The 17,867-nt window shown below is 38.1% G+C and overlaps 1 protein-coding gene across 1 annotated transcript in view; it reads right to left on the bottom strand.

Moving 5' to 3' along the window:
• The window catches only part of LOC122144691 (AT-rich interactive domain-containing protein 1B-like), a 50,646-nt gene extending 33,877 nt beyond the window's left edge, over positions 1-16,769 (bottom strand). Inside the window, 1 exon segment of the mRNA XM_042755825.1 lies at positions 16,684-16,769. The gene's annotated coding sequence lies outside the window, so the exon portion shown is untranslated.
• Between the last annotated feature and the right edge of the window lie 1,098 nt (positions 16,770-17,867).

The raw sequence follows: 17,867 nt of genomic DNA, 5'->3' as shown, positions 1-17,867 counted from the left end.
GACAGTGGCTTTCTGTTGTGGCTGATGTCAGTGCTTCAGTTGACAGCAGTGATAGGAGACGTCTATGGCTGATCAGACTCGCTCAGCAGGTGGCCTGTCAAAGTCATCCCAGCCATCATTTCTCACCCAGAACGTCTGAGAGCTCCACTCTCACACGCAGGGCCTGCACACTGAGCTCTGTGCTAAAGGAAATGGGCTTTAAACACACTGCACCCCATGAGAGGAGGTCCATAGGAACACAATTTTATTTTAATTTTATTTTTCCTCTACTAGTGGCACAAAATGGAATTGCAGTTGCACTTGTTTGAGCAGCCCTACTGGGCTGGGCATAACAACAGGCTGTCAAGACTATCTGTACTAGCTGTTTAGACACCAATGTTTATGAAAATCAGCCATATAGGTTTAAAATTAATGAAGACTTCCATTAGCCCCATTCGCACTTTTGAGGTGCAGTGTCTAATATTCACAGTTAGCAAACGAAATGGATACTGCTGTGCAAATTTAAAATGTTGGAGAGAGTTGTTTCTCCCGCCGCCACCTCCTCCTCAGACTCAACACTCATGCGGGTTGCCAGATTGAGGACACACAACAGTAACTAAAGCAACTGACAATGAAAGCCGATGAGCCTTACACTGTAAGTTGATGAGTTAAAGTATGCATGTTTTCATGTGCTTCTGGTCATACAGTTATTTAGATGGATGGTGAAGCTTTTTAGGTTGGGTATAATCTGAGATCTTTGACCTAGTTCATTTGCTGGCTTCCACTGCTGCAATAAGCTGTGTTTTCCACTAACTGGCAACCTGGGTTGTAGAAAAAATACTATTGGGTAAATTGGCAGTGGGCGGAATCGAAAAGACCAAAACAAAAACAGACATTCCGACATGGAACGCACATTTCAAGGAAGAATAATTTTAGCATTGTTTTTCTGTTTATAAAAAGCAGCATCACTTACTGAAAGAATTAAGCAGAACTGATTAACCTGTTCTTTTGAAAAGGCCTTGTTCACACATGATTTCTAAATTCTAAGTTATCAGTAAAGAATGTGTGAAAGGGCTACTGACAACCATACAAGGTATCTATATTGCTGAGTTTTTTTTTAAGGCTAACAGCATTTGCGGTTAGATTAAAAAAAAAAAAAAAAAAAAAAATTTGTTAATCAATCCCACCCTCGACATTCAGAGGAGGCATCAAGCCAGCTGTGGGCGTCGTCTGCTGTCTGGTAACAATTGCCGGGAGTATTGATGGGAGACACTGCTGATGAACTACATCCTGGGGTGTACATGTTCCATTCTTCACCCAAATCAAAGGTGGAAGTACCATCTGTCTTCCAAATATGTTTTGTCTTGAAGCCACATAACGACCACATTCTAGGTTTGTTCCCCAAGACTCAAGAGCTCTAACAGGCAGAGTATACTTCATTTTCCATGTTCCACTCTACCTTGGGAATGGTTGAGTATCCAAGCCATTCAAAGTATACTGTATAGATCATAAGCATATATGGACGATAGTATTATGGACCTTTGGGTGTTTTTGAGTGCTAAAATCATTCACAAATGCACACACAAAACACAATCTGCAATTGGATAGATAATAGATATTACAAAATTCTGAATGTCTGTGAGCCTGTGTGGAACGAAAAGTATAATTTCAGCTTTAATACAGGATAAAAAAACAAAACAATCTGACATCTAAAAAAAAAAAAAATATGTTGAATGAACATTAGCTTTTATCGAGTCATGCTTTTATGCTTTTTTTTAAATAAAGCAATGCTTGTCTCTGATGTGGATTTGAGAGATAAACTTGAATTTCTTTAGGTAAAGTACAAATCTGCAAACATATTACAGGTTTTGATGTGAACTTGGGTTCAAAATGGCTCAATGATGTAATTTTTTTTGTTTGGATCTATTAATTTAGTAAAAAATATGTGATTCATATATACAGTGACTAGAATACACCTATTCTATGATGAACATGTTTTTAATTTTGGAATTAAATTTAATCAGATTTTTTTCTTTTATTTATTTATTTTTAGACACAGCATACATTTAAGGTGTTTACCATGCTGATGTCATATTAAAAGGGTGACATTCCTTAGAGAGAGAAAAAAAAAAAGTGTAGTCTGGCATAATCTCTCTTTTTTTTTTAATTTTCCCAATTTGTTAAAATATAATAAATATTTAAAATAAATAAATAAATATATTGTCCACCAAATCAAAAATCATGTAGTGCAACCAATAAATTAACGCGTTACAACAATTGTGCATGAAAAACTAACATTGAAATGATCATGAAGACCATGAGTCCCAGCTTGCGGACCTTTCCCGATCATGCCCCCCATTCCGTCTCCCACTTCATTTCCTGTCCACTTACTGCCCTATCAAAATAAAAGCATAAAACACCAAAAATAAATCTGTAAAAAATAAAAATATCAGATAATTTGACATTTTTATGACATGGTTCATTTTTTATCATATGTAGGCTATATGTTTTAAATGTTTGTATCATGGTTACGTCCGGGCATTGTGTTGAAAGGAGCCCACTAAGGAGCAAGAGGGCAGTGATTCCTAACCCTGTTCCTGAAACAATGCACATTTTCAGTGTCTCCTTTGTCTGACACACCCATGTCAGGTCTTGGAGTCTCTACTAACGAGCTGATGACCTGAATAAGGAGTGTTTGATTAGGAAGGCATACAAAATGTACTCTGTTGGGGGCGCTTCAGGAACAGGTTTGGGAACCACTGCTCTATGGTAGACCCTACTCATCGCGCTCAGGGGAGAAGGGGCCAACTCAAACCAATTTTGGGCTTTGCGAATTTTAGCGACAGTACTGTATCATAGTCATCTGAAGCCCATGCATATTCCCGCGAGGCTACATTTTATTCTGCCCCAGAGCAACACAGAAATAAACTGATGAAAGAAAACAGAGATGGAGGTAAGCACACTTCACCTCAACTGCATGGCGCACTCCAGCTCGGCTGCTTTGAGACTCAATACTGCAACGAAAGGGGGCTTCTGTGTGCACACTAACATTCAAGAGCTTCCCCTCTTGTGATCCTCAAATCCGATCTCTGTTAAAAGCAGACATTCATCTTTCATTTCCTGTCAAAAGTCAAGAGGTCCAGAGAGTAAAGCTACAGCAAGACAAAGCTCCAGCGTCTCGCTGGCTGAACGACTTCCTTGTCAAGGTCTTGGCCTGAGAGAGCGGCTAGGGTTTGGGGTTCAAGCGACCATACAAGGAACGATGGCCCGTTGGTTTTATATCTCCCCAGACAGTCTGCAGAAGGTCACAGCTGGAGCATGTTTCCACTGGTATTTTAGCTTCAGTGGCGGTTTCTTTGACAGAGAGTCATCCATCAACGGCGGACCACAATTCCCTTATCATCAATTAACAAAACAAGACTGTTTGAAACCCAAATTAAAAAAAGAATTGGATCCACTGAACCAATTAGCAATGTAATATGGGCAATGAGAGCGCCTGAAGGCACAAAACAGCTTTCAGATTATCTTTCCTTATTGACAAGCTGTAATGGGACAGCTCGTCATTTATGCAGAAACGAATGGGTCAACGAATAGTCTATTAGTAAGGCTGACTAGTTTTTGTCTTACATTTCAATTTTGATATTTAAGCGATAGTGTGAGAGCGCTACCGCCATACATGTTCATATTCAGCAATTGTCACATCTCACGTTGTTTAATTGACATTAGACATGTTTCAAAATCTGCATTCAGTTCCATTTCACTATTCTCCACCTAGCTAGCCTTAAACGCAAAGCTTGCTAATAAACGTGTGCAAATGGGGTTGAACCCAGCCTTATATCATGGGGTGAGAATTACTTAAGATGAATGGGTTGACCAGTCGTTCAAAAAAATCCACCGACTAGTTGATTTTGTAACTACCTTGTCTTGCACGTCTCTAATGAATGAAAATGAAAGGACAGATAAAAGATTTCGACAAAACATAAAAGGGCTTGGTGTTTCGCAAGCAGTGACTAACGTATGTGTCTATGGAGCGAGTGAGACACAGTAGACAACGGCAAGGCTGTGCTTGATTTGATGAGCTGTGGATGAGAGCAGCCTGGATCCCTGTAGAGGCTTCAGAGAGAAAACGAGCACGAGACGCACACACACAGCCGAGTTAGGCCTCGATCTATCCTTCACTTCCTCCCCGAAGAGCAACTTCAGCCAATGGCGTTGCAGATTCCCATCCCCCCTTTCGTCCCCTGCCAACGGCTCTGCCAATCAGAGCGCTCTCTCGTCTGCCTCATCAGCACGGCCCTGGCGCCTCTCTCCCCTCCCTCATTTTCCATCCCCTACGTGCTCGTTCTAATTATGGAGAACAAGTTGTGGAGCACGGAGAGAGGGAGTGGAATCAAAGGAGCACGGGAAGACAGAGTGGAGCGAACGAGAGGAACGTCGGAATGGTGGGGGAGAGGGCCGCATTGACAGGATACAGATCAGCCTGCAGGGCTCGGGGATAAACAACGATTCTTTCAAGCTCTCAGTAAATTAGAGCGCTGCAGAACGGCGGTGAGAGTGAGTCGGCTGTGTCTGTCTCACTGCAGCTGTGTTATTGCGGGAAAGACACAATCCTCTCCTTACAGGCAGTCTGTGACAAGAGGACAGGCAAAAACGAATGAAGGGTAGACAGCAGGAATAAAACGAGAGAGGGTAAAGCAAGAGGGGATAGAAAGAGAGCTGCTTTTTTGAGTGGAAATGATCAAACCAAGCAGAGATCAGTGATACAGCAGAAGCCTTTGTGAATCCCCAAATCCTAGCTGCCTACGTAGGCAGAATTTTAAGGCATCAGTCATGCCCCCAATACAAAGTCTGTTCCAAAAAGTGGATACTTTCTTTTGGACAAATCAAAGACAGCTTCACATGTATCCTTTGTGAAGAAGGCAATCAAAGAATGTACTGCGTCAAGCTCAGTTTAAAAAACAAAAGACAAAAAAACAATCTGTTCAGGAGGGCAGACAAAGCGAGAGAAAGGTTTATTACACATAATGTGTTGTGATTTTAGCTTGGCAACATGCTAAATCAAACCCTGGTGGAAAAAACAGCTGCCGATTTCAATATGGTAACGTAGTGGTGGGCGATATGAGCTAAAATTCATATCACGATATTTTACACTGTCCAGGCTATATCGATATTATATTGAGATATAATTACAGACAAAATATTTTTACCTCATATAACTAGAAAAAGTGAGGGATTGGACATAGACCTGAAATCATCAATGTTGTAAACATTTGTGCTGCTTAATATTTTTGAGGAAACTTTTTTTTTCACGATTCTCTTAGTTATGAATATTTGAAATTGTTCTTTGTGTCAGAGCGCTGGAGTATGTCCACGTCCACAGCAGGGAACATCACTGGGTTCTATTTGCTTTTGTCAAATTGCGATTTGTATCAATTTATATCTCTACATGGCTCCCTGCAATATAACTCTGATTCTTCAATCGAGCCATCTAGTGGTCTGTTACTGATACAACTACAACTTCGGCGCGCTCAAGCAGGTACTGCGAGTCACGTTGAGGTAATTAAAATGTTAAATTAATATTTTGCACTCAATTATTTACTTATCAGGCAAGTGGCCACATGATAAGCGGGAAAATTACCCAGTGCAGTCTTTTATCACCCTACAGAGGTTTATTTTGCTAAATAATCTGCTGACTGTACACTATCCCTCAGTTTGGGAACCACTGGAGTGGGCGATTTGTGCTCTATTCATTAGGTCTGTTATGATGCTCAATGTGTTTGATTACTAATGCCTGTGTAGTATGGTGTTGCACACAGAGGACAAAAACGTTCAGCCTCAACTCTTTATCGTCATTTGTGTTAAAATGTTCAAAGCCTACCAAATTGAACAAAACTATATAAATGCAAAATTTGAATTCATGAATATATAACGGTATCCACGGTATAGCAAATTCCATATCATGGAACGATATAATACCAGTAGTCACTTTCATATATATATATGCACCCACCCCTATGGTGACGTATTACCAACTGAAACGGAATATTGAATAGAGGGCGGGGTTTTATTTTTAAGCTCCTCTTCTCATCCCTCACTCACAGAAAACTAGCGGTTGAAGGGGCGTGGTTAAGCATATTCTTAACATATTCCAAGCCTTCAAACTGACATCATCAGAGAAGGAATGCCATTCCAGAGTGGAAGCAAATGATCAGACTTTGATTATAGATTACCAAGTCAAACTATTTTTTTTCCCAGTGGATTAATTTGCACAGATTAATTTTTCACTTTAAGACTAGCAATGTGTGCTAACAAAAATAAATGTTGTAAATTTAGATTTCAGCTTTAATCAGCTGATTTGCTGGTGCAGGCTGGTCTCCACTGGTCTAGTTTGATGGTTTTAGAGTAATTTTAAGGACACTTGTCAGCTGGTGAGTTTAGAAGACTTAACCCAGCTTATACCGTCCCATTCGTGTGAGAAACGCAAGTTCCTGTCCATGTAAAACGTTCCAAAACGGTGACTTATGAGCTTAGTTTGAATGCTGCCATAGAAGACAGCTCGCTAGGTTTTAGAACAAACCTTTTCCCTTGTTTTTCTTCCAACCCAGATTCAGTCGTGCTCTGGCTCCCTCTTATTTATGGTTCTGAATATTCAGCTTCTGAAAGCCGTGCTGAGCTCTCATCTGTCTTCCCAGCTTTTTCTCATTAACCGCTCTAAGGTCTCCACTCTGACTCTCATATAAACATTAGTTGGCTAGACTGGTTGCAATTCAAGGAGACACATCTCTGGTCTTAAAAAAGCTCAGGAATAAAGGAAAAGACAGAGTGTATGCTGTTTCTGTTTATTGTGCTTAGATTGAAAAGAATGAGGAGAAAAGAAAAGGTGGATTGAGGCCAAGAAATTAGGTCTTCCATCATATATCAACCTGGAATCTTTTTTGCTTTCTGGGACTTGTCTATAATCTGTGATTCTGATTGGCTGACACACCTTCTAAGGTGTTAATTTCTAGGATATTTATAATAAGGATACTTACATGTTAAGGAAGTGAGTTTACTATGTAAAACGTCCACTGAAGCCATTCCTTGAGACAAAAAAAAAAAAAGTATTTTCCCTTTTTTTTTTTTTTTTTACAATCCTTGGGCATTTACAGCTGGTAGTGCAGCATATTCTGAAAGCCATCAGCTGAACAAGTAGGGCTGGGTAAAAATTAATCGATTCTCATTTTTTATGGAACGATATCAATTCTTAAATCCCAAGAATCGATTAGTGTAGCCTTTTTTCAGTTAATGGCCGAACCATTGAAGAACACTTCCCATCCAGTAAATTGCAATAAGCATTGTGCTTTGGTGCTTTTAATATGAGACAAAGTCTCAGGTTTCAATTTATGTCCATTGCATTGCAGTATTCAAACAATAAATGGAGTTTTGGCGTGGTTTTAATGTGGAGTGACAGATCGCTGTAGCGCCTCAGTTCAACAGACACTGCAACGCGAGGCGCACGTGAACTTGTTTAATTTATGTTTGAATAAATCCATTTTTTTATGACAGCCACCATTTTAATATAAAAAAAAAATGGATTGAATACATCCAAAATAATCTATATATAATCGAATCGGTAATCAAATCGATTCGAAGCACACATGTGACTAAATCTTCACTCTGGGTGACTAAATATTGTCTATTATTAGCCATTGGCTAATAAATTCTTAGATTTTACTCACCAGTGTGTGTGAGAGAGGCTAACCGCAAGTTTAGCACAGATATTTTTTCACTCACTGAACAGAACTAATGTGCAAAAGGCAATCTCATTGGCTGGCGCACATCTACAGTATTATCATCCATTTCAGCAAATCAGTTTAGAGCGAATGCTGACAACGTGATTAATATTCATGAACCCAGCAGCTCATCAATCCACAGTGCGTTGTTTATTGTTAGTATAGTAGTAGAATTAATAGTAGTACTATCTTTTAATAATAATTACTATCATCTATTACTATCCATTTTTTTTTTTCTTTTTTTTTACAGAAACCCTGAATGACCAACAACATCTTAAGCATCAACACCAGTCTTAAGGGTTAGGGTAAAATAGGGTGTGTAAAATAGTAATAATAAACTAAAACATTTCCTAGCCAATGGCGATTATTTTGCCACTTATTTTGAACTTAGCCTTTAATCTTACAAATTTTCGATTCAAAAGCCACCCGACTCGTCCGTGACCTTCAGTATACCAGCTGTCATAGTGAACACGGGGGCAAACCTGTGATCCCTTGATTCTATAAGCTAGAGAAGCGCATCATCTATCATCCTTTTTCCAACTCCTCCAATAGAAAAGGCAAAAAAGAAGGAAGAATTGACTAGGAGAGACCAAAAGGAGTCTAATTACGTCTGCAAGGTCCAGCACATGTTTATTTGATTTGTCTTTTAAAGGAAGTGCTTGATTAAATAAATAGAGGCCAGGAAGCGCATTTCAAATTCTCTTTAATGGAAGATGATGAAAAAGCCCACGGCTCGAGGCAGAGCGCGCAAAACCCACCACGAGAGAAACGCAGGACATCAATCTCGCTCATATACGCATTTCACCTCTTCATGTTTTCCCCAACTGCAGTGCACTGAAGATCTGAACGCAAGCAGAGAGAAACTCTGAAAGCGTCAGGTAAAAAGGGATAAACTGTACAGAGATTCCCACCAGCCCATAATACCCAAGGCATGTAGAAGAGGTTTAAAAAATAAAGCAGAACACCAAAGCAATATTTGTTCAGAAAGATGACACAGGGGGAGATATGAATAATATGTATATGTGAGTGTGTGAGACAAAGCCATTTATGATTACGGCAACACAAGAGCTGCCAAAGAAACAGCGTTTTACCCTTCACAGAGGTGAGCGTTGAGCAGACTGCAGGTGACAGAAGCTCTGATACGCAGATAAACAGCACTGAGGTTGTTCTATAACCTCCCTCTCTCTCCAACACAAAAGATAATCCAGCTGTGATGAGCTCTTACAGATGTGTAATCCTTCTCGGCAGCTGACACACTTCATCATACTAACAAAGAGGGCTCATGTGTAGAAGGCCATGTGTTCAAAAGTGTGTATATGTGTTTCCAATCCTTTCAAATAAAGACAGACTGGTAATTAGTTTGACTAATAATTTTTTACCAATATTCACAAAGAAATACCTTCACAACAGGGAAAGTAACTTATTTTATGCATTGTTTGGACAATTACTTGACTTTTTTTTTAATTTAGCAGATGGTTTTATTCAAAGCTGTGAACATTAAAAGCAATTTGTTGTTTTTAAGTAACATTCCAGTCTAATCAATTACATTTATATTCTTTTCACTATGGGCAGAGTTTATAATAATTCTGCAATGACATCTTAAATGACCATTTAGATGGTTAGTTCAAATAAAATTTGTCTGTAAAATCCATTACGAAATCTAGTCCTATTACCCAAAACAAAGACGGAAAAAACCTTGCATTAGTATAATGGTATAAATGACAAGAATAACATTAGCAAATTATAAATAAAATTACTAATAATTTTGTATTTTAGAATGATATTATAAATTATTATTATAAATGATATTATAAAAAAATATAAATGTATTAAATTATTCAAATTAAAGTATAATGGTACTTTAGATACTGTGTCTAAAAGCAGGAAACAATAGCATAAAACTGCTTCTATTTTTAACTTTCAGACCAGCAAAGAATTGTTGATTCAAAACTTCTGCAGAATACAAAACATATTTTGAAAAATGATAGTAACGAACCGGTTTTATAATCATTCACTTTGTATGGACAAAAAAACTCTACATTTTTCAAAATATCTTCTTTTATGTTCCACAAACAAAAGATTTTATCATTAATTCCTTCTGCAATATTTTTAATCTATTTTTGCATGTTTACTTGAACTCCTGATGCTCTTTTTTTTTAAACTTCAAGCAATGCAGTCTTCATTTGTGTCTTTTTGTTTTCTTTGTTCTTTATTAATTCAATGCTTGAAAAAAGACAATTTACTAATAATTACATTAAACTCTAAAAATGTCAAAGTGAGATAGATATCTTTCTCTCTCTTGCTATTTAATAAACACTTTGAAAGTAGAAAATTGTGCTATGCTTTCAAGGTATGGGAAATTTCGACTTCCACTCAACTTATTATCAGACATAACGTCAAGGATGGTAAATCAATCAGACAGGACAGGATAGGAAGTAAACCGTTAAAAAGCCACCTTTGATGACCGAAAGAGGGAAGAAGACCGAGAAGTTGCCATAAATCCAGACACAAAACCCCACTGAGAAGAAAAATGACAGCTCACAAACAAATCTGAAAGGTCGAACCATCAAGAGCTTCTACTGGCACAGAAGCACCCAAACAAGGTCAACTCATCAGCAGGGGTCTGTGCTGCCATAAAAATCAACAAAGCGGATGAAGTTCACCATCAGGATCTTGAGCAGGGTCTTCATAAAGCTCTCAGAGAGCGACAGACTGGAGGGCAGTTAACACTTTGAAGGACAAACACATTCAGACAGCAAGACTGGATTATCTCTCCTGGAGGAACTTAATTGCTGCATTTACACTTCAAGGTTTAATGCATATTTTGACACATTTGTTAAGATGAAAGACTGCCTAGCAGATATCAGATACATATTGGATTTGTAAACCATATTTGAAAATCATAAGGTTACAGAGTAAATAAGGCCCACAAGGGGGTTCAGTGCTAAAGCCCCTCTGCTCCCAAGGTTTGATACATAAACCACAAATGCATGAAAATAGAAAACAAAGGAGGAAACCGCAGCTACATCATGTACAAATGATTCAGGAGTATCTGGACATGTTCACCCCAGCAGCAGTGCCGCAATGCGATACAGACATCACAATTAATATCATCAAAGACACACCTCTCACAGCCACTCACGACTCGAGTGACGTTGCACAATAGGCATGGGCCGATTACCGGTTTCAAGGTATACCGCGATTTGAATATTTCACGGTTTCAAAACCACTAATATTTTCCATTATACCGTTCCTGCGGTATGCGCTGTTTTCCATGTCTCCTCAATGACTGAAAGAGTAGGAATCCCTCAGAATGAGTGCAGTGTAGAGAGTAACACTGACCCCTCCTCCTCCTGTTGGTGTGAGGGAGTGGTCAGTCACGTGTGTGTAGGATGGCGAACTTAAGGCCTGCGTATACTTCACATTCAGCGTTCCTTTCCATCTCGCACACAGCCGCGTCCGCACAGCTTTCAAAAGTATACTCAACCGTAGATGAGCACGGACGGATGAGCTCGACACATGCGCAGTACCACGGGGTGCGCGTCTGTCCGCGAGCCCTCTTGATGACGAAAATAACGTAATGCCGACGGTGCGTGGACGACCGAAATATACTTTGGCCTTTACGCGATAGAATAACGTAATTTTTTTTTTTGCCTTATTGCAACTCTCTCTTCTGGACTTGCACAAACTGCGTTGCAATGCAATAATTTTCCAAAATGTAATTTATGTGAAAATATGAAGTCTGTTAACGCCCATTAACACATGCCAGAGACGCTCAAGAAGGACGCACAGAGAAAAATACTGTAGCAGGCAGATCACTCACTGTTCATGATGCACGAACTATTGGAAGAAAATCCTCAATATTGATTTGGGGGTTTATATGAATGTATTTCTGAGGGGAGCTGACTGTCTTCTGAAAAGTTTCCGGATATAATTTCACAAAGCTTGTCAGAACATTCTGTTTTTGCTTCTAATTGTGTTATTATTAAATCAAATTATGTGTATGATTATTATTATATAGCTAAATGATATGAATTGATATAAATGATATGTAAATTAATTACATAACTAAAATTAAATAACTGTAATTACAGATTTAGGTTAAATAAAGATGTCAGTATTTCTTTTTTTTTTCTTTTTAGGAAACAAATCAAAGAACAAAATAATAGAAATTCTACTGTTTCTAATATTCTGTATGTTGCTTAAAAGCAAAATATATTGTGCCCATCAGGAAAATTTTTTTTTTACCCAGTCATTTAAAAATAACACATTTCAGAGCTGTAACAACAGCTGAAACCGTGATATTTTGCTTAAAGTTATCATACCATCAAAATCTCATACCGGCCCATGTCTATTGCACAATGAGTGAAAAGGTTAAGATTGACAGAAAACTTCTGCAAGAAGAGTTAGTTGTTAGTGCAAGCAATATTGATATTCAAGTGAGTCACTGAATCATTCACTCAACCAGTTTGATCAAACTGATTTAAGAACAAAATAAGTGACTGCCTTTATGGTTGAGTCACTGAATTATTCGCTCAACCAGTTCATTCAAAAACACTGATTCATTCAGAACCACACGCCTGCGGTTGATTCTGTTTGGAACTATTTTTATTTGCGGATAAAAGAATGGATAAAGTAATTTGTGCCTAAAATGTGGTTTACTTAGTATTATCTTCCTGTTCACTGATACTGTAAAAACAATAGCACAAAAAAAAAACAAGCGTAAAAACGTGATGGTTGATTCGATGGGACATACATGCTGCACAAACTACACTGTACAATGACATGTGAGATGTTTTTACGTTTCTGGATGTAGCACACATTTTCAAGGCTGTTTCCCCATTTCAAAGGGTACTTTATATGAGATGTTAAAAGCTCCAGATCTCCAAGGGCAAATGTAGCCACATTGAAGGCCACATCAACTTACAATTTCATACCCTTTAAAATGTTTACTTAACAAAAAAAATTCAGAGACTTTCTGCAGTCAGGAAGCATGGCAACGGATTATGCCGTGCAAAGCTCACACTGTTTTCGGTGCCAGCAAGGTGGATTACTTTATGCTTACATAAATAAAGAGACAATGAGTCAAATGTGTTTTTAAAAAAACTAGTCAGATTTCATGGGGATTCCACAATTAGGAGCACGACCAGGTGTAGAAGACCAGAGGGCAAAGTTCCACCAGCATCTGACACATGGAGCTCCAAAACGCTTGCATGTAATTTTTTTCTTATTGCCATCACACTAATCCTGCTTCTATTTTCAATTTCATTGTAGGAATAATTCAGTGAAACATCAGTTCATATTTACGGGCTGGCTGTTAGTCATTATACTGCCACAGCAACACCATCACCAGACCCAGGATTCCATAGAAAAAAAAAAAAATGAGTTTAGCAGTTTGCCATCTTCCATTGTTAGGTCAAACAAAGCAGAAGTGGACTTTTTTTGTAAATTGAGGTTGTGAAGGATACAAGTACAGCCTAGGCTGAAAAATATGTTCTCTGTGGTCTTGGGTCACACCTAATTTCCAACCCATGTTTTCTAAAGCTTTTTCCACTAGATTTTTTTATTATTTCATTTGTGTAGTTCAGGCTACATGAACATCTGTGTTTCTTTGTCCTTTTCTTCCACTGATCTGGTGTAGTACTTTACTGTGTGAGAGACACTTTGAGATAATTATCCAAACGCACCCACAGTGCAGACTGGCCGTTCATTCTGCTGTTATTCTCTTTATCCTTGGCTGAGAGTTCACTGGGCCATTGTGTCAGACACGTCTAAAAATAGGTCTGCCGGCATGATACTAGCAGCCGCCTGGAGCTTTTAAACAACATTACCTCAGTCGTCAAACCCCTGCGGGAAACCCACCATGACAACACCAGAGACTGCAGTTCCACTCGTTTAAATACCCATGCAGCATCTTCTGACTCTCTGCTCAATGGAAACATAAGAGCTTTATGAGGGCAGCAGGGCTGGATGACTAGTTTTAGGAAATGGATGGTAAACTGAATTCCTTTAGCAATCTGGAAATCCTCATAAATCATTTGATCCTTGAGAATATCTTGATGGATCAGTGAAGAAAGACAACATCACACTGTAAGGCAGGGGTCGCCAACTGGCGGACTATGGTCCGAATCTGGACTGTGAAGCCTTTTGACATAATGAAATAATTAAATGACAAACACTATTTTCTAATAAAATCAAATTTATATTAAGCGCACATCAAAGTCAGCTCAGTAGAGCCGCTTGGGTCCTACAGCGCCACGGGTTGCTACTACAGTTAACTGTTGATACATTTAGACGTACAGTCGTGCATGCAGTGAAGAGAGCAGAAAGCACAATGGCATTCTTAAAAATAAGGAAAGCTGACTGGTCTTTGAAAAGTCTTAAATTCTATTTAGCTGCATCAAATTTAAGGCCATAAAAAGTCTTAAATGGTACAAGAAAGTCTTATGCTGTGTTCACACCAAACGCGAATAGAGCGTCTAATTCGCGTCTACCGCGTCTAGTTTGCCGCTTGAACATTTTGAGATCATTCGCTTCATTCGCGCGTGAAATTAACTTCACAACAGACGCGAATTCGCGTCATGGGGGGGCTTCACGCAGCATTTTCAACCACCATTTTTTATTCGGATAATTTTCAAAATATTACTGTTATCGTGTCATGAAAATGTATTTAAAAAAGTATTTCAGGCGAGAATGTAGTTGTTTTAAACTCAAATATGCGGTTTATTTATAAAGACAGCGTGTATTTAAAAATGTGTTTCGCCGATTTTCGGACACAAGCTCCATGTGATCAGTGGGAACTCAGTGATCATGTATCCGCCGAGAGCAGCCTCACCTCGGCTAGACCTTCTGATATTTGCCGCTGGCTCTGATGTCTCTTCAGTGGTTCAAGATAAAATATAATTTGTTTGGGGTAAATCTTTCTTTGGCCTTCAATTAATCTATTAATATGCTTTTTATATATATGTCATTTTTATTCCTGTCTCTCTATAGAAATATGAAACTTTTGTCATATAGCTCCGGTTGCCTGCTCACTGACAATATCAGTCGTTCCTTCATGTTAAATGAGTGACTCCTGAGCAGGCTCCTGATTGGTTAACGCGGCGCGAATTGACGCCAAAGTTCAAATTTTCCAACTCGGGCGGCAGACGCGAATTCGCGTCAAACACATAAATGCACAAAAGCACCATTCGCGCTTATATTACCAGACGCTCAATTCGCGTCAATGAGGCGAATTTGCGTCTACCGCGCCGCGCTAAACGCCTCATTCGCGCCGCGAGACCTCCAGACGCGCGTAAACGCGTCTTTACATTGACTTAACATTGAAATCATTCGCGCCAGGCGCTCTATTTGCGTTTGGTGTGAACGCAGCATTATGATTTCAGGAGGTCAGACGGAAAGAAAAGAATTGTGATATGGCTTAATGTGACGATTAAACTTCAAAAGGCGATGATTTTATTGATTAAATATGAGTGCTACAGTCAGATGCTGTGCTGCTTTGTGTACTGCCGTTACCGGGGAAACCGCTATATTTCTGACGGCCTGACAGCGCCACCTGCTGACAGAGAATGAATTTACATTTTCAATAAGCCCATCTGCTGTTTTTGTTAAGACCAATGTGAAAATCAACCCATGTTTTTATGCAGCAAACACACAGAGCTGTAAATGTGATCTGGTGGATCAACAAGAAGATAATGCATTATAAAAATCGAAACAATTAAGACGACAGTAAAATATATTTATATGTTATTTCATTAATATAATAATTAATTGTTAATAAATGTTTAAATGAATATAATAATTGATACTTTTGACTCCATTTTCTTAAAAATACTTTTAAAAAAACTAAAAAATAAACAAAAACTTTTTTTTCTTTTTTTTTTGTGAAAACCTGTGACTGAACTGTATATCATGCTTTTTACAGTCATTGTAATGTGAACAACATGAGTACCCTCATGTTGTTCCAAAACCGTAAAACTCAAGTGGTTCCTACTTCTTAAGAGAAGTTCCATATCACCTAACATCAGTGGCAATCCTCTGTTTCCAGTGTATTTTGTAAGGTAATCAAAGTGCAGCAGGTTGTATGGGCACAAAACTGACTTTTATTGTATTTCATGGTGCTTTTTTGTTCATTTTGGAACAGCTGTTGGGCACCTAATGTGTTCATTGTACAAAAAAGTGCAACATGAACATACTGCTTAACATCTCTTTTCATGTTCCAAAGAGATAAAAAACCTTGGTTTTGGAAAGTCAAGGTTTAGAATGACATGAGGGGGAGTAAATTATGTCATAACCTTCTTTTTGGGTGAACTATCTGATTAAAGGTATAAGGTTGCTAAATTTTTTTTTTAAATTGTCATCTTATGAAGAAAAATTAATCAACGAATAATGTAATCAAAAATAAAACAAAAATGTTTACATTTAATAAATGCCAAGTTCTGTCATGAAACTCTAGATGGTGCAGGCTGATGGGTCCTTACTGATGATATTCTTAGCATTAAACGACTTGGCACAAGCTGATTGGTTCATGTTGCATTCGCCGCCAATGAGCTTGCTGCTTTACATTTAAATGACTGATTAGCATTCGCTTGAGCAATGCAGCGCGCTTTCAGAGCTCCTGTAAAACCCTCCATCTTCCCCAGTGCCACCTGTATAGAACTGGTATGGGTTATTATTATATATGTTACTTGTGCAGCAGCAGTATTGGCTTAAATATTCACAGCACCGTATTGGTGTATGTAGTGGCAGTACTAGCAAGTTCCTGTGCTTTCTTTCCAGCAGCAATAATCAACAACAACCTCTATAACCAACAACAGCAGCAATTCTGCAGCAGCAGCATAGCAGATCTTTTCCGCCAAGACCAATGCACTGTCATATCCATTACCATACAGTCTCTAAAATCTCAGACAAATTTTGGACTGTAATGTCTCACCGGAAGGCTGGACGGGCGTTCCTGCTGAGTAAGACCATGTCATCGTGGTTTGATTTCCCAGACTGGCCCCTGCTAACATATCCCTCCTGCAGAGTCTCCTTTGGAGAAAAAGAGAGGAAAAACTGATGAAAAAAAATAAATAAAAATTAAGTCATGCAGCCACTGAAGGGTTGTGTCATGGTACTGTACATTAGCAGTCCTTGATCCACACAGAATAAGGTAATTAGACAGTTGCAGACAGCATGATGACACCAGCCCATAATTTAGTTTCATCCACAAACTGTGATTCATACAAGCAGAACGGCTGTTCACGCAGAAAATGCTGAGGCATGTCTCATGGCTGAAACGCAGACTGTGCACTGAGGAAATCAAAAAAATGCATTAAAGCAATAGTTTACCTGGAAAATTATTTATTGGCCCTCATGTCAATCCAAACAGGTATGAGAACTGGATAACAGTTTTATGAGATGTGATACTACCGATCTGTAAGAAATATATTGAAACTCTCTGTCTGACATAATTTTTATACATTTACATTTATAATAATTTATTAACATTTGTATTTTTAAATGTCATTTTATTTTTAAATTGATTTAATTATTTCACACTTATTCTAATATTATTATCTATCAACCTATATATTTCTAAGCAAAATATTTATTATCTTTATAGACTACCATTCAAGGTTTTTTAATGTTTTTTATTTTTTAATTATTTTAATATTATTATCTATCAACCTATATATTTCTACACACACACACATACACATATTATATATATATATATATATATATATATCTATATATATATATATATTACAATTTAAAACAACTATTTCTATTTTAATACATTTTAAAACTTCAGGCAGTCATTACTCTAGTCGTCAGTGTCACATGATCGCTCAGAAATCATTCTAGTAAAACTGGACTTGGTGCTCAAGAAACATTATCAATGTTGAAAAACAATGTACTGCTTAATATGCTGCATTTGTGGAAACAATTCTACATTTTATTTCCTTGATTAATATAAAGTTCAAGGAATGGCATTTATTTTAAACTGACATTTTTTGTTACATTATAAATGTCTTTCTGAGGGTTTTTCACTAGATGTTTTTCATTTCATTTGTGGAGTTCAGGCTACATGGACATCTCTGTTTCTTTGTACTTTTCTTCCACCGATCTGTG

The sequence above is a fragment of the Cyprinus carpio genome, unplaced genomic scaffold (genome assembly GCF_018340385.1).
Source record: "Cyprinus carpio isolate SPL01 unplaced genomic scaffold, ASM1834038v1 S000006751, whole genome shotgun sequence".
Taxonomy (NCBI): Eukaryota; Metazoa; Chordata; class Actinopteri; order Cypriniformes; family Cyprinidae; genus Cyprinus; species Cyprinus carpio.
The sequence above is the reverse complement of the archived record's forward strand: the minus strand, read 5'-3'. Positions and strand labels throughout refer to the sequence as shown.